General features: G+C 35.0%; 1 protein-coding gene across 3 annotated transcripts in view; it reads left to right on the forward strand.

The window, feature by feature from the left end:
- Positions 1-27,913, forward strand: part of LOC142978938 (furin-like protease 2) — a 196,662-nt gene that overhangs the window by 54,850 nt on the left and 113,899 nt on the right. The window contains exon 2 of one of the 3 annotated variants that reach the window (XM_076123581.1): positions 12,925-12,985. The exons of the other annotated variants lie outside the window; for them this stretch is intronic. The gene's annotated coding sequence lies outside the window, so the exon portion shown is untranslated. The remainder of the gene's footprint in view (positions 1-12,924; positions 12,986-27,913) is intronic. 3 annotated transcript variants of the gene reach the window in all.

Genomic DNA, 27,913 nt, shown 5'->3' on the forward strand with positions numbered 1-27,913 from the left:
TGACAAAAGTAGGTAGGTCCATTTATAGCTTTAAAATGTTTCAATTCTGAATATTAAAATAAAAAAGTGATGAAAAGATGAAGTCTTTAAAATACGAATTTTATTAACATTTATATTTTAAATCTTTTTGAATATGCTCACAATTTTTTTTCATGCATTGAATTGCAATTTTAGCACGGAACCTGTGTCCAACTTAGATAGTGAGGAAAACGATGAATAGTTAATTAAACCCGTAGACGTAGAACTAGACAGGTCAATTTATACCGAACCCAAAATAGCAATTTTCCATTTAGGATTCGCAAAAGCACTTCTGTCCTAGTCGTGAATCACCTCATTTTTTCAATTCGCCCATTCGTTTTACTCGATCTGGCTAAAGCAATTTTATCTGTCGATCCTCGGGACCTTATTTTTCAAACCACACCAATGATTCACTTACGTCCGTCCCCTTTACTATTTACTGCGCCGAAGAAGTGCCAATAGACTTTATAGACTTTATTATGCATGGGTAAACTCCAATAAATGTAGGGTCTTCGTTTATCCCCTTGTACCCTTTTGCTGTTGCTTTCAAGTGGAGCTTTTTGTAAAGAAATGATTGTTTCATTTATTCCGTTTGAATATCTGATGTCCTTAAAACCTTTTGCGTGAAAAGAACTGAATAAAAAACAGTCTGGAACGTGAATAATTTAATATTTTGTCAAGCTAGTTAATTTATAATACAACTTCATATAAGTTTTGAAGAAGTAGGCTCAAGAAATTAGGTTTTATAACACGTTTCTTACAGAGAATTTTACTTTAGGAATTAGTTTCATAACTATGATGATGAGTTCTTATTACGTGAGAAGTCGCACTATGTTAATACAAGGTTAAAAAAATGCTGCGTCATGATTACCTTCGAATTGGTTTTGGTTTAAACTAACATTCTCACCGTTGCGATTATCAAGCATAACATTCTAATTTTGCAACTATGATTGCACAAGCTTGTTGTCCTAAACACTATGTTTCTTATGTTTATATAAATATAACTTTAGTCACATATACCAATATGATAAGCAAAAATGTAATATAATATACTTATCTTCTTAAAGAATTGACGATAAAAACTGTTCATTGTGATAACCCTGGGAAATACCCAATCTCAGAAGAATCACTGGAAATTTTAGTTGATGTCATATTTGGTGTATTTTTTTCGGGTACTTAATTTAACAATGTTGATGAGTCATTAAAATTGCCTTACTTTTTTCGTTCAGAAATGGATTAATGACTCCAAAGTTGATTCTCACTTTGAGCAATAATAATAAAAATAATCATATAAACACGTATCAGTTGTTAAATCAAAACCTTTCTGATAAATTTCATCCTTGTGATGAGTACAAAACGTTCTCGGCTCACAGAGTCGTGTCATGTTTGTTGTTCTAAAGTCCGCTGGAAGCTAGTCATTTGCGGCAATTACTAATCCTGATCCCGCACGCCATTACTTGGATCCACTCGTGGAAGCTTTATAAATTGACCGCTATTGGGTTACTTAGGACATAGAGCGAACGACCTTAGGTGACTTGTTTCTTTACCCCGATATCTTTGTGTGGACCACATTAATATTAACGTTAAAAGCTTCGTTAATTTGCGGTACACAACTTAATCTTAATATAGGTACTACGTTCTTCTTTTGTTTTGAAAATTTAGAAATACATTCAACCATGTTGGATTAAATTTCTACTATCCAATTAAAATCGAATGGCTTATAACATAAAGAGGTTGTAATCAAACTCCTAACGTAATCATGCAACTGTGTCACAGTTCTTGAACACACTTGTAAATAATGTGAAGGTGACGGCGACACCATGGAAGGTTCTTCCACAAATTACCACTTAATCGTTGACAGTTTTTCTATTGTTGTAAAATTCACACAAATTATCCTTACTCGAGAAAAATGTCGTTACCCCGAGTTATGTAAATATTTGACTAACATTCCCACGCTTTTGTTACAAAATATGTGTTGAAAAAAGGCCGTAGCCTAACTTAGTGTGCGAAACAAAGTTGTTAACGAGCTTCCGAAATTGTACGATGTTGGATCCGTAGCCGTTGGCGTATGCTTCTTTTATTTGTCCCTTAGGAGTCCTAAAATGTGAATATGCCTATATTAATGAAAAATTGTCCCAAATACAACGTAAACTCCTAAATAGAGCAAGGTGACTAAGGCCACGTTCTTCAGTATGTGTCGTGAGTTGACGATAGATGGCGTTACATGTATCAACGTAGAGGTGCTGGGATATTGCTGTCTTTAAAATTTTGTTAAAGGGTTGCAATCAAATTGTAAATAACATAATATATCTAGTTGCAATTTATTTTAAACATTGCCCTTAATTTAACCAAAATGTATAATGGTAACATTATACCTCCTGGCATGATGTTTTTGTTTCTATTTCATTCACTTTCCTGTTATGCACAATTATTGCCATAAAAATTAACAATTGGAGTGTATACATTTTGTAAAAAATAGTTAGATCTAAATGTGGTAGTACAAACACTGCGGTGGCAATGATCATTTGTATGTGTTTTTTATGTTTTCACACCGCTAACGACTTTCACTAAAATAGGACGGTAAAAACGAATTGTACACTTGCGAATTCTGACTGTTTTATCTAGGTACTTATTATAAAGGTAATAAGACTTTTATAGTAGAAAATATAGAGTTTTCTAATAAAATGGAGTGAATGCAAGGTTTTCTGGAACGTTTTGGACTTGGACCTGTAATTAACTCAATGATATAATTGCATATCAATGTATTATATTTAGCATTATATCAATTTTAGGTACTTATTAATACCGGAAAGAATCAAATCTAAAAGACAAAATCTCTAGTTGTATTGTTTAGTGAAACTAAATTACTTGGCATACATTAATAAAATAAACGCAGGTATTTTATACAAATTGCTAAAATATATAATAGGTACTTTAGGTGAGGAAGGAAACGCTTGAAGAAATTCTTCAAATTATTGTCTTATTTTGTATTAGAAACTCAACAATAACAATTGAACAGCAAACAACATCTAGTGTCGAAGCCGGGATCGTAACAAAGGCGGCTGCCCCCGCAGCGCTCGTTACCGTAATGCGAGACTAAACTTGATGGATACAGTCGTACCGTGCCGCTTACAGCGACGCCTGTTACTTTTATCTTAACTAAAAGCTCAAGACAGACGGGGACGAGGTTGTTCACCTCGCCCAGCTCGCCCAGAAGTGATTGAGATAAAGGATCTTAGAAGCCGCCACGAGAAACGGTCCGCTTATGAATTATCCTCTCTTTAGCCTATCGCAAGCTTTTACTTAATCAAACCCAAATATAATGTCCGTCTAACTTGTTCGTTGTAAAACAAACTGCTGCGACATGAACACTCTGAAACACACACCGACGATCGGAGTCACATAAAATGGTGTTATGTAAATGACCTCGTGCAGAATTCAATTTGTGTGAATCAATCCACTTTGTAGACACAAACTCAACTTTAGGGTTATTTGGGTGTGGTGTGGCGTATGCACATACATATTTTAAATGAAGGGACCGACATATAACACGGACGCTTCGTCCGGACTTTCTTTTAGTCAAATGAGGCATAATAAAATAATGGTACGAAAAAAGGTTCCTCGAAAAAGTTATGAAAGGGAGATCCAAAAGTTTTAGTAGCGTCCGCCCTTTTACATTTTATACATTCTACTCTCTGTTGGCCTTGTGTTATTATTTACGTTACATTTTCGTCTGACCGCAGCCCCTCGACTGCGGTGCTGTTTTTAATTAATGCTACCCATTCCACGTACCTTCCTAGTGTTACAGCAATTATTTTACCAACCTCATTAAGAAGTTTAATGTCGAGAAGAAAAATATTCTCCGTGATGTTTCCACCTTCATGTTTTTCTTTCGTTCCAGCGTCCCTTCCTTTTCCTTTGTGCTATTGTGATACAGTCGCGACGATTTCCGACGCTTTTTTGTTTATTCGATCCCTTCCATCGTTGTTTCTTTCGATTGGTGCTTTTACGAAGCGATTACAAAGTGATTGATACGATTGAACAACTTCCTTTGCGAAGTTTTGTAAAACTTTGTCATCAGAAGAAATGCGTTTGTCATCGGTTGTGTTTTTTGTGAACGTAATTTTAACACTTATCTGCTCAATAAAATTGAGCCTGTATGAAACATGCGATGGCTGGTATCGGGATCGTTAGTGGAACGGTTAGGTCGTTTCGTTATTTACCATCGGTCGTCCATCATATTTAATCGCGTCGCGTCGGTTCGTTTTTGCTCTTCGTGTGTTTGTTTCGTTCGGCGCAAACTGCGACACGTGTCGGTGTGACGTTTTGTTTCTGTTGACGTACCGATGATGGATTGCATACAGGGATTTTTCTAGATTATTACAATACTACGAAATTAAAACACATGACATATTGAAAAGAGACTGTTGTATGATATAATGTTTAAAATACGCTTTCATCCTAAGCTTTATTTAGCTAATCTCTTAAACTAGTTTTGTTTAAAATAATCTAAAGTAATATACAACGACGACGTTATGTTGTTATATAATTAAGTTATTACCACGGAAATGATACAACTAAAACTTATAATAGAATATTAATGAGGTGAATAAACAAAACTTTGTTATTTCGTGTTCGTGATGGAAAGCATTAAAACAGAGCCGTCAATGTAAACATTGTCACCCTGTTTCTTAATGTCTTAATGCTCTCAGTTGAAATTACTCGGAGTCTCCGCAACGTACGGCAGTAAGGAAATGGTCATTGCTTATATCAAATAAGGAAGCCGGATCATGTCAGTTTGGTCCTAATGTCTACGGATTTCGCGATCCCGCCAGCTAACGGGGGGTCTTTAAAGTAATCACCTCAGACATTTGGAGACACGTTCTACTTAATTCAGACAAGTTCTAATATGTTCAGTCATTACTACCTTTCATAGTTACGGCCTTAATGTTTAAACATTTAGGCGTGAATGTAGAGCGACAATCATTGAGGTCAGGTGTTAAATAAGTAGATTTTGAATAACATACCTTCGTTTTGTGGTTTGTAGAGTATGTTAGTAGTTACGTTGTGCTTATTTCCTGCCTCCTAATGTAAGTTATGAAATCAATGTGCGAATAATTCTTCTAATGGCAGCTGTTTACTGATCCGTGATCTAATACATATTAACGTCGCCTAAACGAAGATATACGATGTTTTTCAAATTAGTAGAGAAAACAAATTATCTTATCGACTGAAATCATTAGCAGATACAGTGGGCCATCTCTTATACACACAATTATTTAACAGTACGTTTTCTTGGGACTTAGTCATTATGACTGAATGAATTTGTATTCGAATTAAAATAGGTATTAATGTGAGGCATCGCTTGCTTTTGTAATGTTGAAATTAATAACTGTTAGTCAGGGAAAAGGTAACGTTTTCATTTTGACCGAGATCTTCCTTAAGCGGTATTACGCTAAGATCGATAATACCTATTGGAGCTACAACAGGGTTGCTAAATGACAGATATTTCTGGACATTTATTTATTTTTAAAGCTTAATTAAACAGTTAGATGAGTTTAATACTGAAAGGAAAAAATTACAACCTTGTAATAACTTAATTGGCACTATGATCATGATGACCTTCATACAAATTAGTAATTCAATGTAAGACCTAGTTATTGGTATATTTACGTTTGTTTGTTTGTTTGTCGTATGGTTAGTGGTCAACCTAGTGTCAAAGTTGTTCAAGCCGCCCGAGAGGCCTTCGACATGGCTTAACGACTGTTACCTTAATTATATATACGTGATAGACAAACAGTTCAGGCCGTATGATAAATTTGCAACTAAGTACATTTTAATACTTATGTGTAAAATATGATATACGACTAAGAAGATATATGTAGTTAGACTTTGTATTTTACAAAGCATATGTAGAGCTCTTTAAGTTTAAGATTTTGAAATTCAAATGCACTCTTTGGCTTTAAGTTGGTATTCTAGGTGGCGACGACGTGAAGGTGTCTGTTTGGCATTTGGTTGCATCTCCACTGCAATGTAATGTTACGTAAATTGCTCAATTATATTTGAATAGATAATGTAGGAATTACAAGTTGGCCGATCAAACGAACTTTGTGTCTGTAAATTATATTTTTTTTAAGTATAAATAATTGTGATAGTAGAAAATAAACAAAAATTATTAAATTTTCAATATAAATATAGGTATCAGCATAATTGTATAACACGAAATTTACAATTACACATTGTTATCTTCTATTTCAAATTATCGGATATAAAATGATTTTGAAGGAATCGCCCACATTTTGGGCAGCCCTGGTTATAAATCAATCACGTTGTATTTGTCACGTTTTCAATTAATATTTTCAGGTTCTTGATTCCTGGCTGTGAACAGCCGTTCATCCGTTCACTGTCGACGTAATTGCGACTATTTGTCCTATCGCCAATGACAGGAGCTCTTTTCTCAGTTTTCTTTGTGTTGAAGCTACAGTTTGAAATCACTAAGCGATATTGGACAGCATTCTTAAGTATTGTTGTATGTAGTATACCATGTAAGTATGTTCTTAGGAGAACGGCAAAAAGGTCTCGAGGGGTCACCTTTAAGTTCGTTTCAAAGTTTATGATCTAGACTCAGCTATCTCCCTCGTCCTTCTGAGTATCCATAAACTCAAAATATTGATGCGATCCCGATGTTCTGATAAAGTAACTCTTATACATATTTGGTGTACAATGTGTACAAAGTTAGTTTATCATTCATCGATGACTTTATTCAGTGTAAGGGTAAATGGTCTATAAGCAATAGCTGCATTCGAGTGTATTAAAAATCCGATCAGAATCGGTTCAGTGGATCCGCGTTATAAGCGAAACGGGGCGAACGTTGAATTTTATGAAACACTACCAATGCCCGCGACCGTGATTAAATCCCCTTCGTACCGTGCTATTTAGGTTGAAGTTGAACGAACTTTAATAACCACGCTACGTAGAAATATGAAGAAAAATCTCTTTTCGACATGTAATTTAATATTTTCGCTATCAAATTTTACCATAATAACATCGTAATAGCCTCTCTGATGTAATCACTTCCCCTTTTATATTCATACGTAGTCATTAGAGAATTTTATTTTATTTTCCTCATGCTTCGGAGTCAAATGGCACTTGTTTGATGAATTTTGTTGTTGAAAGGTATAAGAGATGGTACGGAGTTACGAAGTGTACTACCTTGACATTATCTGACCTACTGCACTTCTAAGTATGCACCACTGGCTTTGTTCGGTTACTAAAGTCTTGTATCATTTAACGATTTAAACTGGTATAAATTTATTGCATTTTTATCATTCATAAACATTTAGACACGTCGCTTTTTTAAAATAATATTACTGTGAATTGCACCTATCAAACGTTCCCTCAAAACTGTTGCGAAATTAGAGGCTTTTCAAATACGTGGGCTACAATGTAACAATTATCTTATTACAGGCACTCGACGGAGCCTTACAATTAAGTTACCTTTTAATTGTTCGCCCTTTCTAACATTATACTAGTGTAGGTCTCCAGTTATTCATTTGCATACTATCAGTTCGAGGTCAACGCGCCGTCGTGTACAATTAGTGTGGTTGGTTACAATATGTAGGATCAGACGGCCCAAAGGCCCGATCTCCCAATCCGGGACATGAGCGTTTATTAACGGAGTCTTGTCACTAATTAGGGTCTAGGCTTACTCTGAATGTGTGCGTGAACCTCTACACAGTCTACACTGTTTACTATCTATGTGTCCCTATCATATATGTTTTAATGGATTCCGCAGCAAATGAGTATGTAAGGAGATAATGTAGTGTGCGTGTACGACACCGGGACTATGATTAATAGTGTGTTAGACTTGTAGCAGCATGGCGTGAGCATCGCGATACATATCCATTATTACAGAGTATAATAACTGATGATTTTCAACTATCGATCTAAGAACTTATGTCGACTTACCTCTATCAAAAGCAAAGGAAAATGTGGTTTTATTTTCGAATGAACACATAGAATTTTTCACATAATGACGCGTCGGTTCCAGTGGTGCAAAAAGAGTAGTACTTGGCTTCCTGTCTTTAGTACTTTTGAAGTGCATCTTCGCCACTACTTCGCCCGAGATACATCTTTGTGGATCCTTTCTTGGTTTTATGGCGACACTAGATCTTGGGCGTGACTTTGTAAGAACTGTAAGAACTCCTGTAGTTTTTGTTCGTATTGGAACTGATGGGCGAGATGAAAGGAATAGTTCGTATTGTATTTTATTCTTGTTGGAGAGTTGTATTTCTCGGGGTGTTGAAATTATTGTTATCGGTCTTCTTGTTTGTGCATTCATAGAATTTATGATTTCTATTTAATGTTACATTTGCTACCGGTAAGCTAGTAAATAGAGATGTATAAACAAACTGTTCTCTTGCCGAAGGGATTATATTTGTGTGCTATATTTGGTTTTGAGATCCGGCTGTCAAAGAGATTTGCGAAGCTAGCTTTGATAGGAACAAGACGTGGCGTGACGGGTCTGAATTTACAATAACAGCAAAATCTTACTAGAGAAATTCTCTTCCTAGTGCACGTATAGTAAGAAAACATCGCCAGGAAACCATGCTGTCAGTTCTCTATTATATTCTGTATAGTCTGAATTCTACAAACCTGAAATTGACTAGCTTTATGGATTTGCTTTGTCCGGCAGTGCGCTTGACTGAACGAAACTGAGTTTGCTATCAGAGACCTACATAGTAAACATTGCAACAAAGTTCTTTCATACTGCGATGTGTATTTAAACCTTAGATTTGTATAAACACGAGCAGAGAAAAAGCTCGATTATCAATGAAAATTTGAGTAAATCGGGCTATAACTTTATGTTAGAACAATACTGAGTTTTTTACGTCCGAATCGACGAATAGTTGAAAATGTGTAAGCGTGAACATATTTATGCTCGTGACTATCCTTCATTGCCTATCACATGGATTGCGTGAACAGAGCAAATTACGCAAAGCTAAATACAGAGGTAATTTAATTGTGAGCGAGCCATCTGTAGGTGCAGTACTGTGTGATGAACTTGTGTTAATATATTCGCCGCAATTGCACTTCCAATTGACAACATTTCAAAATTTTAAAGTACCTAAAATAAAAATACCATTTCTTCATTTTCTCATTCTGAATACAAAACATATTTTTTTATATTTTTTGGCTCAATAATCCGGGAGAAATAAAATAAAAACCAAAAAATACGCTGTGACGTCACATATACGGAAGAATAACGTCTTACCTCTGCCTTTGCAATTTGAATAAAAAATATGTAGATTGACATTTGAAATGTCAATAATGTTTTAAAGTAAACAAACACGAAAATACCACAATAAATAGGTTACTGAAGTATTTAGCATCATTTATGAACTTTAAACATTATAGATTTCTCGAAATGAATCCTAGTTAACAGTATAGGGTTATGAAGGATCTCAAATATTGTTTTGTGCCATCTTACGAAAACAGTTCTGGAGACAATCGAAAACAATTTTTTGCTGCGCCTAACTCAAACAAGCAAGAATAGTGTAATGCTGTGGGTGTTGTGTGTCCGTGTTTAAGATACTCAAGCCACACTGTTATATACATAATGCAATAAACTAATTCAACATTCAGATGAAAAAGTCACAGTAGCATGTGGGTCAATAAATCTCCATAGTCCTATAATAAAAAATGAATAAAAAGACGTAAACTCATTTCAATTTGTTTTATTTAACACTTTCTAAAATAGTCTTAACAATATATTGCTTCCAGAATGGTTCAGCGTCTTCTAAAATCTTTGTAGTGTAATTTGCATCATACTCAATTTGTGTATTAATTTTGTCTGTTCAAAAGTTGGATCAGCAAAACAAAACAGATCTTTCAGCATGCATCTGAACCATTATTTGGGCCTTACATTATCCTTGGAGTTTGCCATTTTTCACATAATTCTTGATTGTTTTTCCACTTATTGGGCATTTTATTTCGCACAAATTTCGCAGAAATCCCATCTGGTGGAACACCAATAACAGGGGAAATTAGAATTAGGCCTGAACTTAGAATAACTCCAAAATCATTTTCTAATATTTTAATTAATTGTTTTTATAATGTTTTACTTCGTCTTATGGCTTTAAATTCAGGCACCTTATAGCCACCTAAGATACTTTGCACCAAAACACCATTTCCTGTTTGACAATGTACTGCTTCATAGATCCTAGAACCAGTGACTCTTCCCTGACACATGGAATGCCACAACTTTGAATCTGTTTGATCTTTTGTTGCTTCAGCTACACTGTCAATCACCTTTTCACTTTGAGCATCTTGACAGAACTGATTAAAATCCCTATAGCTATGGTCTTGCTGCTAGTGTATATACTGGAGCATTAATTAAATATGCTGTAGTCATTTAAAGTAGGCTGATGTTTACCACAATAATTCAGGATTAGTCCTGAGTCTATTTTACGCTTGTCACATTCTTCAGAAAATATGTACAAAGTAATGCATAAGTAAGTATGTTTTCGTGCATATATTCCAAAAGCATTAAGTAATTTTCTATGCGCAAGTTCCCGCTATCAGCAACTTGGAATCCTTCAGATACCTTCATGACTTATAAATAACGGAGAACGGAAAATAATAACTTATAAAACAATTAATGTATTTGTAAGCAAACAATAATACGATAGACGCTCCAGGTTGACAAGACACTGACATTTATAATTTTTTTTTTTCAAAATGATGTGACTTGTGAGGCAAAGGCATTATGCTATTCCACCGTATATGTGACGTCATTTGGCACTTACGTCTGTTTAGAATGAAACAATTTTCAAAGTGAAAATCGTGAATGAAAATAACTAAATATCACAAAAATAAAAAATATGGGTCCCTTTATTTCACATCTAGTTTAGAATAAAATGATAATATATGTTACTTAAAAAAATGAAATGTTGTCAATTGGCACTGTTTGTTTAACGTTTAGTAGGTTATATTGTTTGTTATCAAACTACATACATACTGTACATTAATGTGAGTGTGGTGTTTTGTGTATAGTGTTTTGTGACGGGATCGGGTGCACGAATACGATCCCCTGCGGCGATCTTTGGAAATGCAAGCATCGTTTTTGTCGGAAGAAATTCGAGGCAATATTTTTTCTTAAGCTTATTTATTTTTCCATTCTATATTATAAAGTGCTAAATAGTGTTTGTGTAATGTTCCTTTCCCTATTCATGAGCATTTTTTTCGCGAAATATAATGCAGAGAGTTCAAAGAAAATAAATAATGTGGTCAATGTAAAGGGAAATAACCTAGATATTAATTACGTTACACAATTAATATACACTTTATAGTAACAAATTTTCTAACAAACTCCATAATAATTTAGCGCAATCAAAACCGAAGTTACGTCGGCAATTATAATTCCACGTTTTATTTCATATCGCCCTTGTAACTCTACATTTTGACGTCTTAATATGGAGACGGCAGCGTATATACTTCGCGGAAATGGCTAATAACACATTTATCTGATTGAACACAATGCAGAGGGAAATAAACTTTGATCTTGACATTCCGCGAAGTTAAGTTGAACAATTAGTGAGATGTGGATTTATGTTATTGCGTACATTTCTACCGCATATTCGTTTTTTGGCAGAAACTGAATGCGGAATAAGATGTTAAGATAAAAATTAGATGCTTGAAAATCATATTGGGTAGATACTGTAAAGTAAATTAGTTGATTGCATATAATCACAATACGTCTACAGGGAAATACACATGACGTCATGAGTCATGGAAACATCGTAAGGAAACGTCCACTGATCTATGTTTATAAAGATACTATTACGTGATTCATACTTATCATCAGGATATATAAAACTTCGATCAGAAAACAAAATTGTATTGTACCAAGCTCTAAAAATTGTGTACATGAGCACCAATATAATAATACGAGTAGTAACACACATTTGCCGTCAGATGGATAGGATCCGGCGCTCAGCACACAGGCTATACAAATATCGTCAATACCGAGGGCCACGAGATCGGAAATAGCTGTACTAAGGACGATGACCGATGGAGAGCTTCGAGTGCCCATCCGAACCGAGACGTTATAATACCGAGCAATTTAAATTTTTCGCCCGTTTAGATAAGAACACTTGAAGGATTTGATTATGCGCTTGTTTGCTTGATCGAATTAGATTGTTTTTGTTTATTAATTAATGCTTAAATACTTAAAAGTAATTCATTAGGGCACCTATTTTATGAAAATGTAAACCTTGTTTAATTGGTCTACGTAGTTTAGACAACATTTAATTGATTAAAATCATTTGTCATGTCAAATGTTGCGCTTTTTGCCAATTGGCTTTTAGGGCCGAAACACGTCGCACAAACACACGTCAAAACTTGTCAATACAAATAAAACACCCCATAAATTGTACAGGCTTCATCTAAATATCCAATGACATCAAACAAGAGTGCGTTCGTGTATCAATTTATACATGCTCTGGGTAGAGGCGGCCCGAGTGGATCTATCCTGAATATTAGTCAGACGAGGGTTGACACGTGTCCATCCATCCGCGGTTATTGTCACTGCCGTGATCATACGCCTATACACACCCCTACCGTACTGTGCTGAATACGTTAACGCCCCCTGGCAGGTGATTCATATGATGCCTATTCGATTTCGTATAAAAAAGTATTCAGTGAATTGCAATTATATAACAAAAAAATAACTAAGCATATTAATAAACCTAATTTAAACTTGCAAGGCTTGGGCTCAAACATTTTTTACCATCACATACAAAATGTTTCAATTGTAACTAATTTAGGAATTACAAGCATTAAGAAATAGATTCATAACATTTATTTTTGTAATCTTTTTGCTAATAGATAATTTATTTGTTCCAGGTAAGAGGAGAAGTCATTAGTGTGACGCTCAACGTTTATTTCCTCGAACTCATTATACACCGTAAGTTTTATTCAGCAAACATCTACTGATATCAAAGCTCTACAAATCCCTCGTTATCGGAACAAAGAACACCCTTAGAATAAGCTGTTTTTTTGCGAAACACAATTGTTATTTATTCCTTGATCTTTGGTAAGTGATCTGGTGAACGTATGAGTTAAATGGCTATTTATGGTAATAAGTTGTTTCTTATATCTTCTTCCTATGAATGTTACTATGATTACTAACTGTGCACCGCTTCGTTTAGACGGATAACTTTTCTCCCTCATGAATATGGCAATCAGTTGCAAAGTCTATAAATAACCAAGCAAAATCTATACTTATAATAAATCTGTAGAGAGGTCAATTCTGTACATTGAATATATTAAAAAAAAAACCAATGGGGGATGTTTAGTAACGGATACTGATACCGAATCTGCAATTTATAATTTTCTTTTCTGTCTGTCTGTCTGTCTGTCTGTCCTCCGTCTGTATGTGTCGCTATCACGTAAAAACTACCGAATAGAATGCACTGAATTTTGGTATATGCATAGAATAAGTAGTGGAGCAGTTTCTAGGATACTTTTTATAGCATAAAATTTCAAAGATTTTTAGAAAATTGAAAAAAATACGTAGAAATCGTTTGAACCTGCGTTTTCCTATAGAGACCATAGATGGCGTTGCAATCTATTTCACAACATTCGCATATATATAAAGTTAACGCTGCGTCTGCCGTATCGATACCTGTTGTTGGCACCAACCAATAGATGGCGTTATAGTTCGCAACAAAGCATGTTTTTTCTAATTAATTTATTTTGATGGCTTTATTGTAAAAAAAATACCTTTGAAACATGCTATACATTTATAGGATTTTCAAACATAAATGTTGTATGATATTTTACACAAAAATGTTGGTTTACGTGGGTCCGGTGCGGTCGGGATATCCTAGATGGCCAACAGAGTAATTTTGTTTGTTGTCGTTGTTCGCCGCAACTAACAGATGGCGTTGTTGTTCGAAACACATAACCAAATTAATTGGTTGCATTAAGGAAATAAATTGGATAGCTATGAAACAGACTATGTGGTAAGTTTTAAAAAATAAACAACGGATGATATATAAAAAAATATTACGGGTCACGTGATTTCGGACGTATCATCGCAAGTATACAATGACATTATTACGCGTGTGAAGAGCTCCGGCGCAGATAGACTTTTGACTTTTGACTGCCTCTGTGGCGCAGTGGTTTAGGTCGCCACGCCGATACCACTGCAACGGGAGGTCGTGGGTTCGATTCCCACACGGGACAATTATTTGTGCGATCCACAAATAATTGTTTTGGGTCTGGTTGTGCTTTGTGTCCGTTGTTTGTATGTTTGTAAAAGTCCCCGCGACACAAGAGCAATTCTTAGTGCGGGAGTAGTCTTTAAAAAAAAAATAGGTCTGTCTGTACCTATAATAATATTCTGAATCCAGACGGGTAAGCAATGGTCAGTCTATAATAAGGTATTATATTTTATACTGTAAACTGGTACGGATACAGACGAGAGCGGAAAAGAAGGTAACCACAGGAAATCAGGCCTGCCTGAGCCTGTGCCACATTGTGTGCCCTTCGGGTCCCTTTCGTAAATAACCATTAGATGACAAAAGAGTTGTTAGCATATTTATGTGTAGGTGTATCGAGTGCTTCGCAATTCGCGTGCTCAAACGAATAAGCAACAGTACGAAATTCACGCGAGCGGAGCTGCACGGGTCAGCTAGTTCATAATAAAAACCTTTTCCGCATCAGAGAAACAGAGGTGTATGTTATGTCAATATAATTTTCAATCATACCTTCACCCGAATACCAATTACCGACGAATATCTCCAATTCATATTTACAAACATTAAAAGGTTTTTTTTTGCCGTGTTTACCCCACCATCCGTGATAAGATCTTTCGCGTGATATTCTCTGTACTGGTGATCGCTATAAGACGAAAAAGTGCGTCGTAAAATAGCGTTGAATTATCTGATAGCAAAAAGCGCGGACGTCGGCATTAGTATCAGGCAATGAAATTAGCGATTTTACTGGCGGAATTATAATAATAAAACGAGGGTTGTGACATTCCAGGATTAGGGTTCTTTTTATATTTTAAGAATCATCTAGCGTTTGCAGTATTTTTTTTGTTGGTTTTCCCAAAAGATTTTCTTTAAGATAACATAAATTGTCACCGAACGCTTTTTTATCAATTTAATCTTTGTTATGCAAAACGTGAAATCTGGAAATCTCTTCTCTTATCTAAAATATCAGCTTAGCGGAAGTGTTTCACTTGAAACAGCCTCAATTTGCATAAGGCAAGTGAAACTAAATTACATTATAGGTAGTGAAGCCATTTCACCCGACGTCATACATTACTTAGGTTACAAACGCTCACTTCGAGACCGCCTTACTAAAGCGCTATGTGCGGAGACAAAGCGGCATTCGCTTTGGGCGTCCCATTACAGTAATGCGGAGCTAAAACTTGACTGATTACTGGTCTGCCTGGATGAATTTTTCCACTGTCACACCCCACCGTCGTCGGTTTAGACAGACATTAGCAGTATTAGAGGGATTTTCTCGTCTGTGTAATCGAAATTCTCGGTTAAACGAGCGCCCCGCAGCTGTTATCTTGTTCGTCCATCATTACACAACTTTTCTTGAGATAATGAACGTAAACGCACCTTTTTTCCTCCGTTACATAGTTCATAAACATTACGCAATATCAAAACGAAAGTGAAACACATAATGAGAGAAAGTTAATGTAAATAATTCTGGTACCTAATAGAGGTTTGAATTAACATTCAGCTGCTGAGATTCATAGAAGCCGACTTCTGAGTAGCTAAAATAACACGTAAAATATTATTACAATGGAAATTTTCAGAAGAGTTCCTCAAATAATTTTCTTCATAATATTGGTTGAGTGCCGCATCAGCACTATTCCTCGAAATTTCCATATTCAAATGTGAACATCAAGTTAATTTACTGTAGGATCTTAAATTACCTTTGAAATTAGATATATTTCGCTGTCACTGCGGATGTAATTTACATTTATTATTGGCCTTGTTGAATATTCATTAATTTACGCAACTACGTATTATTCTTGTTATTTGGGTCGTGCACGCGAAAAATACTTTACGACTATCGTTAACTCGATACTATCTGCACTTAATGCATTTTATATTAGACTCATAAATATGCTTCAAAGTTAATTGTTGACGTCAAATTTAGAACTTTACTTAAAGCAAGCTCCGGCACAGATTTGTTGGAAGACCTTTTGGTCCCATTATAATTCTGTTATCTGAGGTCCTTAGTTCTCTGTGTTCTTGTCCTAATTACTAACGGAAGCTAGGGATTTTAATACGGACAGGCATCTTAACGTGCCTTCCGAGACACGACAAGAGGATTTGTGAGCATAACTAAGCTGTTCCTTTCATCTCTGAATGCTAAAAACTTTCCTTTATACGGTTATAAACAAACCATGTAAGGAGGTTTAGGTTTACGAATAGGATGGGAAGATTGAATTATAATAATGAGCATGTGGGTGAGGTAGAGGGCCTAATATATATAGTATGTTACAACATCAAACGTCAAAGTTCATTGACTTAACTACCAAAATAGAAATCTTTGAAAATTAACGATCATTTTGAAAGGTATTCTAGTATGTGCCCTTGGATGTATAAAGGCTCAATATCAACCCCCTATCTTTTAACAGCGACCAAGTACTTTCTAATTTTAATCTTGATTAATAAACTCTGATCGTTTAATAGTTAAATAATGGGTAATAAAGTCACTTTAAATTATGAGTTCCTTCTGCAATAAAAAAGTAATAAAATAGTATTTCGAATAAAATATTAACAGTCAATGTGAATTCGTGCGCCATACAAATTGCTGGTACATTAAAAACTATCGTATATTTAACATCAATTAAAACTTGTGCACTCTGCACACCGTACCATGAATTTGTATATGTAAACTGTTGCAGTTAATTTGAAGTTTAATATTGTACTCGTTTGACATGGACGCCTAGCGAGTGTGAATATTTGAAAATGTAATAGGCGTATTATAGTATGCCGAAATTTACACCTGATTAATAACATGCGTCAACTCTAGTTTAGGAAGTAATTTAATAAACTACACTTTAGATACATGCTTTTCAAAGTGTTATTAAGATATATTATGTTGATAATCCTAGCAGCATTTTGTAACCCGACGAGATCCTTACGATAACTATTACAAAGCCTTGATTTATTATTATCTCACACGATTTTTTCCTGATTGTTAATACTACAGTCGCTATCGTTCACAACAACGACAAACAACACGTAGTAGTGGCTCTAAATTATTGCTGACTATTGTTTTCAATGCTATTATCGTTCGGTACGTATCCTGGTCGTGTCTGGTGCAGTCACGTCAGGGGGCAATTATAATTAAAATGGCTTGTTCAACGACAACAGCGTGCCGCCATCGAGGTCGTGTCACTCATTGTTTACTGTAATGTGCTATGTCATTATTTCCACCGCCAATAGTTCCGTACACAGGTCTCGAACTGCTTTATTGTTAGTCAATTTTCGGTGGCTTCCCATTCTGATGCGGTTGGAATATGTAATTCCTGTTGCAGTTCCGTCTTATACGTAGCATACAAACGAGTGCTACTTAAGTCAGCGTTCAAATTGTTATTGTTTCAATATCTCCTAGAAATGTCTTTTAATTCATAAGTTCATTGACACGGAAACAATACAGAAGAGGAAATATTATAAGAGGTTTTTGATCTCCGCGTACTTATTTTGGTTTAACTTATTGTTCAAATAATTTAATAGAAGCCGTTAAAGTCATTTCCTGTACAACTGTGAATCAAACACAAAAGGGAACATTGAATCTATTTTCCATGAACGTGGGCTTACTGTTGCAAAACTGGAGTCAATCTGTAGCTTCCTGGGAGAGCACCGCTGCGATTGCGTGTCCATACATATTCAAGCGTTCATACATCACGGCATAACCACGGAGCTCACAGACACATAATAACATGCAACGCGTGAGACGCTCGTGTATCCCCATTTATTCAGATACCCTGTTATCTGTGATCCCTTTGAGCCTTAGGCGATGTTGATTCGGTATTATGTACTGGCTCAGATTTAGGTTAAAGTGGTTTTCTATAGCTTGAATTTTAATTATAGGATGCGGGCTATAATTTACTTATTTATTTGCCTGCACCAGGGATGTTTCCTTCGAATTCATTTTACAGTCGAAAGTGATTATAAGCAGATAAGTGCTTAATAAGATGCTAATAAATACAAAGCCATCTTGAAGTTTTACGAGTAATTACTGCAGTTTGGTTTGTACAGTATGAGTGATCGTCTTGTGCATTTGAAATTTTGAGCATCCATATCAAATTTCATTTAAATTTGATTAATACGAGCCGTCATTATTTATAAATAATCACCTCATTGTAAAACATGAATCCAGACAAGAAAAATCTTAGTTCATTATCCTTTGAAACGAAAGACATTGCATTGTAGAATGGCTACTCCCATTAGTTATAGGTCATCTACCTTTTTATAGAGACGTAATGAGACGTCGGCACGGAGGCTTGGGTGAAGCTAGACATTAGATAAATTAAGTGTCTTTTTCTTGTGACTAAAGTCCTATCTTCGAGTTCGTAGAATTATAAATTACTGCTCTTTGTTTTGACTTAGGTATTATGTTCTTATTTGTGTTTCAGACATCTAGGTAATTTGCACAACAGAATATAACAAGAAAACTATTTTTAAAACAGGACAAGGAAAATATTTTTGGGGTCTAGTATTATATTTATTTTTCCTAGCCTGAAAGGCAATTTGTTTACGATTTTTTACATCCAACAAAATAATCACATAATACTTATATGTTTTAATGTATAGCTATTTTTTGCTTTATCACCTTGAGTCTGGTTTTGCAATTTAACGCCTTACGCGTAAAAAATGTGGAAGTCATATAAAAAATCGGTCAAGAACAAACCGATAATTTACAGCGAATGTTCTCTACCATAACCTAGATTTTACATTGGTAAAAGTACATTTAGCTCGAGTTATACAAAAAGTATGTAGTTACTGCAAGTACTACGCGGTATTTTTAGCTCGCAGTTTTTGTGCACATTCTATAATGGTCGATTTATGTGTTTTCAAGTATTTTTGTTGGCAAAAAATATGCTTCGATTTCTACAATATTATAACATTAAACAGTAATATTTTTTGTTCAGCTACATAAATAAACATTACGGCCTTTGTACTATATTTACCTGTTTATTAAAACTATCAATAAGCCGATCTTTTAACATAAATCTATTAAACATATTAATTGAATATAGTAATTGTACATCCAGTAACTGACCGTGAAAGATAAAATCGAAAAACATCTACCTACTGATTAATGATGTAAACGTTCTTGACGAGGTCGTACTAATTGAAGTACAATTATTCCAGTGGCTTAGGTTTCTTCATATAATAGCTACTACACACTAATTATATTTGCCGATACACTAGACAATGTGACTTGAAGGATTTTGGTTGTAAGAACAAAATCGAAAGGTCAAATTACAACACAGAAGCCGGAATATTATATTTACAAAATAGAAAAGCTTAATTCCTATATCTTGGTTTTTCGTAATTTGTAATGGATGTAGACTCTGGTTAGGTTGCTATAACAATGCAAATCTTAGTATTTCGAACTTGTACGAACCAATGTAATTATTTTACTATTCATAACATTCCCAAAGTATAATAAAACAGTCCGTACTACCATGCATTCACTCGATTTCTAACCATCATATCACCTGACAAATCATATCCTCTAGTAACACCTCGCGTGAATATTGTATGTGAAAACAAATGGGTTTATCATATAACCGTGTCCTATCCGATAGCCAATATCATTGTAATCTGATGCGACGTGACAGGCGGATTTGACGAGGTTCCGAATTAATCCAATGCGAACCACTGTCCATATGCTTTTAGTTTTGTTTCGATACCAATGAACTGATATATTTGAAACTATTTTGTACGAATTAATAGAATTAACGAGGAACACGCTTTGTCGGTGCAAAGTTTTTGTTTCGAGCGAAAACAGGTCAATTTGTTTTGATTAATAGCGTTCGATGATATTGCGTGATGTATGCGTACAACAAATCATGAGTTGAACGATATCAGTAACTGTAGTTTGTCAAACTACACGGATCGTTTATTAAGTTGGTTATTGACGTTGAAGCAATCACCCTATTAATCGATATTGGGATACACGTATTTAGATGCAATATTGTTAGTTATATTAGACATTGTACTGAGCCGACTACAATGCTGTAAAATGCAACTAAATCTTTAGCCGTTCTGAAAGAATATTCTTAGAAAACGAAGGTGTACCTTTGTTTTCCAAGAAGCCAAGCCAAGCCGAATTCAAATAAAAATACCAATATTCACTAACAATACTGTCTGCTCATGGTAAACGCACGTCAAGACGTGTTGTCTATACAAAACAATATGAGCTTTGCAAAACACAATACAATAAATCTCACGTTACTTGTATCGCGTGACTTCTCACGTCGTTCGCGACATTCGCATACATTTCCCACTCTTGGAGGCAATCCGACGTTGCGTCGGGCGGCGGCGTCTAATCTCGACCGGTTGTATCGAGGGTGTATTACTATCATGTGCATATTGAACGCCCGTGGTCGGGATTTATCGGATCCTGTCGGAGTATGTCGATTGTAGCGAACGTGTTGCGTGTTACTTTAGACCCAGCGTTATTGGAAACGCATGAAGGTGCGTTAACTTCTACAAGTCACTGCGTACTAATTGATGAATAATTATTGTATTTCCACGAATGCACGACATTAAGAACTTTAAAATAGCATCTTGCTGTTTTTAATTGACTGCGTGACAATTCGATACTAATTAATTAGTTGGAACGTATGTTGTTTTTAATGTAACACTAATCGTAGCGTGTAAAATCTAACAGCTGTAATTTTAAGTGTGGTTGTGCGGAAATGCGTAAATACGCTAGTATGTGGCACGATTGTCACGATTCGTTTAGTTGTCACGTCCATCATTCAGGCGCGTGCTTTAATCAAGCTACTATTATATAATGCTTATTCTTTAAAACAACTCCGCTTATGTGCATAAATCACGTACGAGGCGGACGCTTGTAGGGTTGTCAAACATTAATACATCACTTTTAATTCCACATTACCCGTTGGCATTACGTTATTGCTACATACGTACTACTTTACTTGCGCGGTATTAATGATCGTAACAACTACTTATTTCCGAATTAATAATTCATATACAGACGGTAATAAGGTAATTTCATACTATTTAATGGACTCAACGTAAGTTGTGAGCTGTTAATGTGTTTAATAGGCATTCTTATATTCTCTTCTTAATCCAATCTTAGAAGCTGCTACTATTTGAGACTGTAAGAGCGTTTAATACTTTACCAGCTTCCTATATCTCCTTTATAAATATGAAGGTATATAAAGGTAAGAATAGAATAAATCAAGGAAGTAATAACTCTTAAATGTGGTGTGTATGGTAGCCCTAAACAAATGACAATCTGTTCTAATTCGGTGCGTGACTTTGAACCGCGAGACGGCGACATCGAAACCAATTACTCGACACTTGTTATGTTAATTAGTCGCTGCGTTAATATAGTACCTACTTGAGCATCTGTATGACGCTATTAAATTAATATATGTCGGGAATCGGATACGATATAAGTTTGTAGGGTTGGTCGTAGGAGAGTCTGTAATGATTGAATATTAAGTGTCTAATGTCTTAAAGTTAGGCAGGTGAAAATTTTCGTAATAAAAAATTATATTATTATTACATACCGTTGAAATAATAGAAATATAAGGAATTAAAGTTAAAAATGGCGATATCTTGTATTCTACGAATTGCGGAATTCAATTTGAGATTAATCAACTGGTCCCTAACTTCGTTTAATAAAAATGTTTCTGAAAAAGAACACAAGACACACCCCCATGGACGTTGTAATTTATGGTGCAAACACAAAAAAAGGTAAAACGTAATATTTACAATTACATTTTAAATGTGCACTCATTGTAAAAGTTTGCAGGTAAAACTAACTAAGAAGTCAATCGCTTTGCCCTGAAATGTTTTAATTTCCCGCGGGATCCTTAACTTTCTAGAGTATTACGTAATTTATCTGTATTTGCTTTTTGTACTACGGACTTTGTTTTTTCAATTAGCTGTGTTTCTATGATTTATCCTGCTTCGTATTCCCAAGTATATTATGTGTAGGTCGACTCCATTACCATTGAAAGTCATATTAAAGATTTTTTTTCAAATGGTGTCTTTTTATTCGACTCGTTAACAATTAGTGTCAGTCTCGCTCGGTCCTGTGTAACAATGGGTCTATTTCTGGCAGCCCTGATCAGTCACAATCAGCCGAGTAGAAGTAATTACATGTTCATTAGTGTGACTGAGACGACACGCCACGTCGCGTGCGCGTACACGAACATCCGTCCTCTTGTACTTGTTACCAAATAATTATATACTTGCCTATTGAATTTCAAATGACAGATGAAGGGTGAAGGACGTAAAGGTTAGAAGTGCTGCGTATGTCTTTTAGTTAATTTATAGTACGTTTTTCTAGTAAAGTATCTATATGGTCAAAGTAAAGGAGTAGAAAAAATAAAAATACAGTCGCTTAATGACAATAATCTCTTATAAAAGAGCAAAAGCAGAGCCTTTAAACAATTTTGACATTATGCTGGCCTCTAACCAAACAAAAGAAATATCTTAGTTCTTGACATTCAATTATGTGGTCAGACCAGGTACTTATTAAATATGCTGCATATTCAATTCAGTTTTTTATTTGAATAACATAAACATATTACGTGGTATGTATTGTTTGCTAGAATATTAATTAAAATCGTTGTATGTTCGTTGGTTAAAATCGCGCGACTTGAAACCACCGATCACGTGCAAGCGCTACCAATGTTTACACATTACATCACGCCTTCAATTCCGACACGTGTTTTAACTATATCACGGTTATGTAACGTTCATGTTTACTTTGTGTGCATTCATCACGTATGACCTTTCCGATGGTAAATTTCTCGTCTGCGACTACAGAGAAAGTCGTTCTGGTTGTAATGCTCTGCCTGAATCTTTAAGGAAGTACAAATTATGATACTCAGCACATACCATAGAGAAGTGTATATTAGCTAGACATCACTAACTCACGCGGCAATGCTATGGGTATGCATTTATCCTATACCTGTGTATGTTACTAAAAGTTGCAAGTCTGTCGAGTGTGTAACGCGAGCAGCCATTGTTTACGCGCGTGTTCGGGCGTGACGCTTCGAATGAGAATCGACGGTGTGCGCGTGTGACGTAAGCAAATGACGTTGTATTTCGTTCAGTGTGTTTGGTTGGACGTAATTACGTTTGTTTTCCAATAAGCTGCACTTTGATACGTTACGGTTTGCCGCGGCTCAAAGTCAAATAGTCTGTGTTGAGATAGTTTCGTGTGTTTGCCGAGTTCTGTTTGATTAGGTCTTTATGTAGTTTGTGTGATGTCTAGCTTAGGACTTTGTACCAATGTCACTAAGAACAAACAATACAGAAAGCCTAGCTTCAATAATTTATGGTCGATTCTAGGTCATACAAATATCAACTGTCAAAAATGTTATGATTGATAACAATCTATTACAATTTCACTTCTATTGTATTTGAAGGTTTCGAGCTGGCGTATATTTTGATAACTTTCACCACTTACATGTACAATGGATGTTCCAATAAATCTCTATAGTTAAATATTGACAGGCAGAAAAATGTTTCAAATATCAAATACTTAGGTAACATTAGTTTTGTTTTGGCCAAACAATTCATCTAGTTTGTGAAGGCACATAAATCTTTTATTTCGACTACATTCAATAACACTTTACGCGAATTGGAAATTGAAATACTTTTAGGTGAGTCTGTATGACATTCTTTGAAAAGAGATTTTATTAATTCAAGCTCGAATTCTGTGCTGAATTTAAATCAAATAATGACTTAGCCAATAGTTCTTCCATTTGTTAGATTTAAATTCAGCATAAATGATCTCGTTGCAAGACGTTAATCTCTTTGCTTAAGTAGAGCTTCAACTCTAGGTTCTTGAAATTTTCATAATTGCTGGTTGAATATCAAAGATTTTTGTACTACCACCTATCCGTATTTAAAAATTCTATTCACAGGTTTAATTGTCGTTTTGCGCCATGGTCACGCTCATAGGATGTCTTGAATTTGAACTGACGTAATAATATCTGTTTAATAAGTTGCATTAGAAAACTTTTAACGTGGTGATAAAGAGGCAGGGCAGGCTCGAATCCCGCTCGTAACAAACATTTTAGTCGGATTCATTACTTTGTATTCGTTTCAGTTCGCTTTGTGTCTATCATCTCAAAGTTCTAGATCTGAAGTTTTTACTTCCTGCTAGTTTTGTATCAGACTTTATTACAGAACAAAATAACGTGATTAAACTTAGTTTGTAAACGCATTATTCTATAGGTTGGTGATGGATTATTTGGTAACTTTGTCAATAATAATTAAACAGCTTCATCTTTCAATCTTTCACTAACATGACACGGTTTCACTAGAAATGCTCGTCTAGACTTATATTGGCTTTGATAAAACGAGTTATCTACGCCGTTGTTTCTCAACCTTTGTGTGCTACGATCCGTAAGGCAGAAAATATTCCTTCACTATAAGGATTTTCCATTGTTTTATGTGTCTGTGATCCCACCTATTATTTCATTTCCTATGAAAGTATCACAATCAAGTTCTGACAATTTGTTTAAGATGTTTGCTCTAGATCAGAATGATGTCATTTTCATGGCTTTGTGATAGAGTTAAGACGTACCAAAGGGTCACAGGCCTAAGGTTGAGAATCAAAGACATCGACAGACTCGCCTACTATACTAAATAATAGATGAATCAAAGTATTATTTTCTTAGTATCCATTACTATTGTATTCACGTTTACAAACCTGAATTACGGTTAGATATACAATTCGATATTGTATTAGCAATACGATCTATGCGAAGTTATTTATTTTTTGTTTGTTCAGAATAGAATTGAAGTTACTTTATTTATTACACAACAGATAGTGCACAAAGTAATTTGTTTGATACATTATTTTGATTTATCTTTGATTTAAACTAAATGTGTGTGCTCAGTAATAAATGATTACGTCTATGATTCAGTGAAAAAAAAAAATACAATAATGTCTGCTAAAATCCTTTGTTAAAAAGATAAAATTTCGTTATTACTTTGTAAATAAATTACAATTACTTTATATCGTAGAAGTGATGGAATTACCTGGCTGTTAGGCGTTTCACAAAACATTACCTTTAGTTGTTTAACATTAAATTTTATAATGTACTTAAAAACTATACGACAATGAATATTCGGACAAAACTACTTAATTCTAACTCTAGGTTCTAAAACTATATTGTTCAACTAGTTTTAATGTTCTGTAACGCATTGCTCGCCCGTTGTATGTTTGTAAATTCTCAGTTTCGGAACTAAAACTTTGCTCCACATCAATTCTGTTGTTGCCGTCGCCCTCACATATAAATACTAGGAAGTTTTCCGAAGCTGGTGTCGATATGCAGTGTTTTTGGTTTGTTTTATTTCTCGTTGAATATTTTGCTATTGCGTGGGAAGAAATAATGTTTTGCACGTATTTATTTATGCTCTTACAGTATTATATCGCAGTGAAATGTGTAGACCACGAGTATTCTGCGAAGCTGTGAATTTTTACTATCATTTATGAGAACGGTTAACTTGATATAGAGACAAGTTGCTTGGTCAATACTCTTCTATTCCTAATTAATAACTAAATGTATATCAGTGCTGATTGCGCAAAGTTCCATTATTATTTAAATTAATTCTGCGAATGTGGTACGTTTCCGCACTTTCAAGGTATATCGCGTCGATACATCGTCACATTTTATTCGCGCATTTCTATCTCACATTTATCGGCGCATATAAGCACGAGTCTGCTATTTCCCTAAATCGAATATCGAAGTATGTCGCATGTTTGCCTACGTCGGCGGAGAGAGGCTTTCACAACACTTTTGTTCGGGGAGTTACAACCACGTACCACTTTTATTTTTCACACCAACATTGTATGTAGTTTGTTAATCTAATATAATGCGGCGCAACGTTCAAGTTTCCCTATCGTTTTATTTATGAGTTCACAGACCTTGGTACAAGTCAAATGTATGCCAAAGATAAACAAACTTGTGTAGGTACCTTTGCTGAGGGTTTCCGAAGTTGCTCACTGTTGGTCTTAATATTTAACTACGAGTTTTGGTGTATTCGAGTTTCTGTAGTGGTGCATGGTTTGACACTGTAGCTTAGGGCGTTTTCACGTGTACTTTATGTTATGTTTCCGTGATAAAAGAAATACCAATTTACTTTACTTCTTTGGATTATAGATTTAGGATTAGTTCCAAATGTAGCTAAACAGACAAAGGCACCAATACTGTGTGCCTAACAACAAGTCTGTATATAAAACATAGTGGCAATATTCAAAAGTTAGCTTTCATATAAACATAAGGCATTGCGTGAAATTGCTTCGCAATATTCTTTACGAGATGATAGTACGAAAAAATATATAACATTGTTTACCCTTGGGTGGGTATATATTTGATGTCAATCCTTTATGCTGATTCCAATATTAAAATGCTCTCTTTTATGGCGAATTTCCTTTGTTGTCGTTTGAGAAATAGTGCTCATTTTTGTAAAGATTTAGTTATACGATTATATTTGTCTTATTCTTATAGGTATAGTATTATTATGTAGGTATATCTTTAGTTAATAAGTTTTCAACGAAATTTTCCTATACTTATAGTTTGGATACTGAATAAAAATGCTGATAAATATTTATTTTGTAGGTACAAGTATTGTGTGTTGAATATTTACATAATTTGCGCGTCAACAGACTAATGCCAGTAAACTATTTGATTTTGACAATCATTAATCATGTTCACCCTGGTTTCACCCATTCAATTGACTAGTTATATCCACACGGCGTGGATAAATTACGAAGTCCCATTTTGTATACAAGTACAATGATGGGGCATAGCTGAGTTATGAGCAATAACTTTGACTAAAAACGATTTATTTACTTACTGAATGATCGCGGATGCCATCTATAATATACAAGTTGTTATTTTAGTAGCGTCATCAACTCATTCTTAGTCGGATATGTTGTAGTTCGTGTAAAGTAATAGTTTGTCGGAACTCTTATACACTTTTGTGTAGAGTTAATGTTTTGCACCAGTTTCCATTTCTCGCATATCATCATTATTAAAGTTCAAAAGTTCCTTAACAGTGATGCCCTAGCGGTTAGAAGCCATAATTAAAAGTTGCCGGCTAGTTTCACCTTAAACTTCTCTCATTAAAACTTAGCACCTGAAAGGAACAAACATTCTTCTCATGCAATGTACACGAAATCCTAAATAGCTAATATAATTCTAAAACTTTTTCGGACTTTTCGGCGGTTATAAATATTAATGTCAATTACGTTTCACACTACTGCGTTATTATGCCATTGCAATCTGAAGTAATTTTAAACTATGTCAACTTAATTTTGACATCTTAATTGGAACGAAATCTCTGAAATATAATATGTAACATTTCGGCTAGCGAAATAGGACGATGAAAATTTCATATTTGCCGTGTTTTTATGAAAGCTAATAATGGACATGTACGTCAAAATTTTCTCGTAACACGTATACATGTGAGACACAGCGGCGGAATAATAAATGCCAACATTATTTTGGTACGAACAGCAAGAGAGGGCCGGGCTCAGCGCTGGGTGGCCCATTCTTCGCATTTTTGCGGCGTCTTTGCTGTCGCGCAAGGAAATAGTCGCGAATTTTCAGTCTCAG

This window comes from Anticarsia gemmatalis, chromosome 15 (genome assembly GCF_050436995.1).
Source record: "Anticarsia gemmatalis isolate Benzon Research Colony breed Stoneville strain chromosome 15, ilAntGemm2 primary, whole genome shotgun sequence".
Lineage (NCBI taxonomy): Eukaryota > Metazoa > Arthropoda > Insecta > Lepidoptera > Erebidae > Anticarsia > Anticarsia gemmatalis.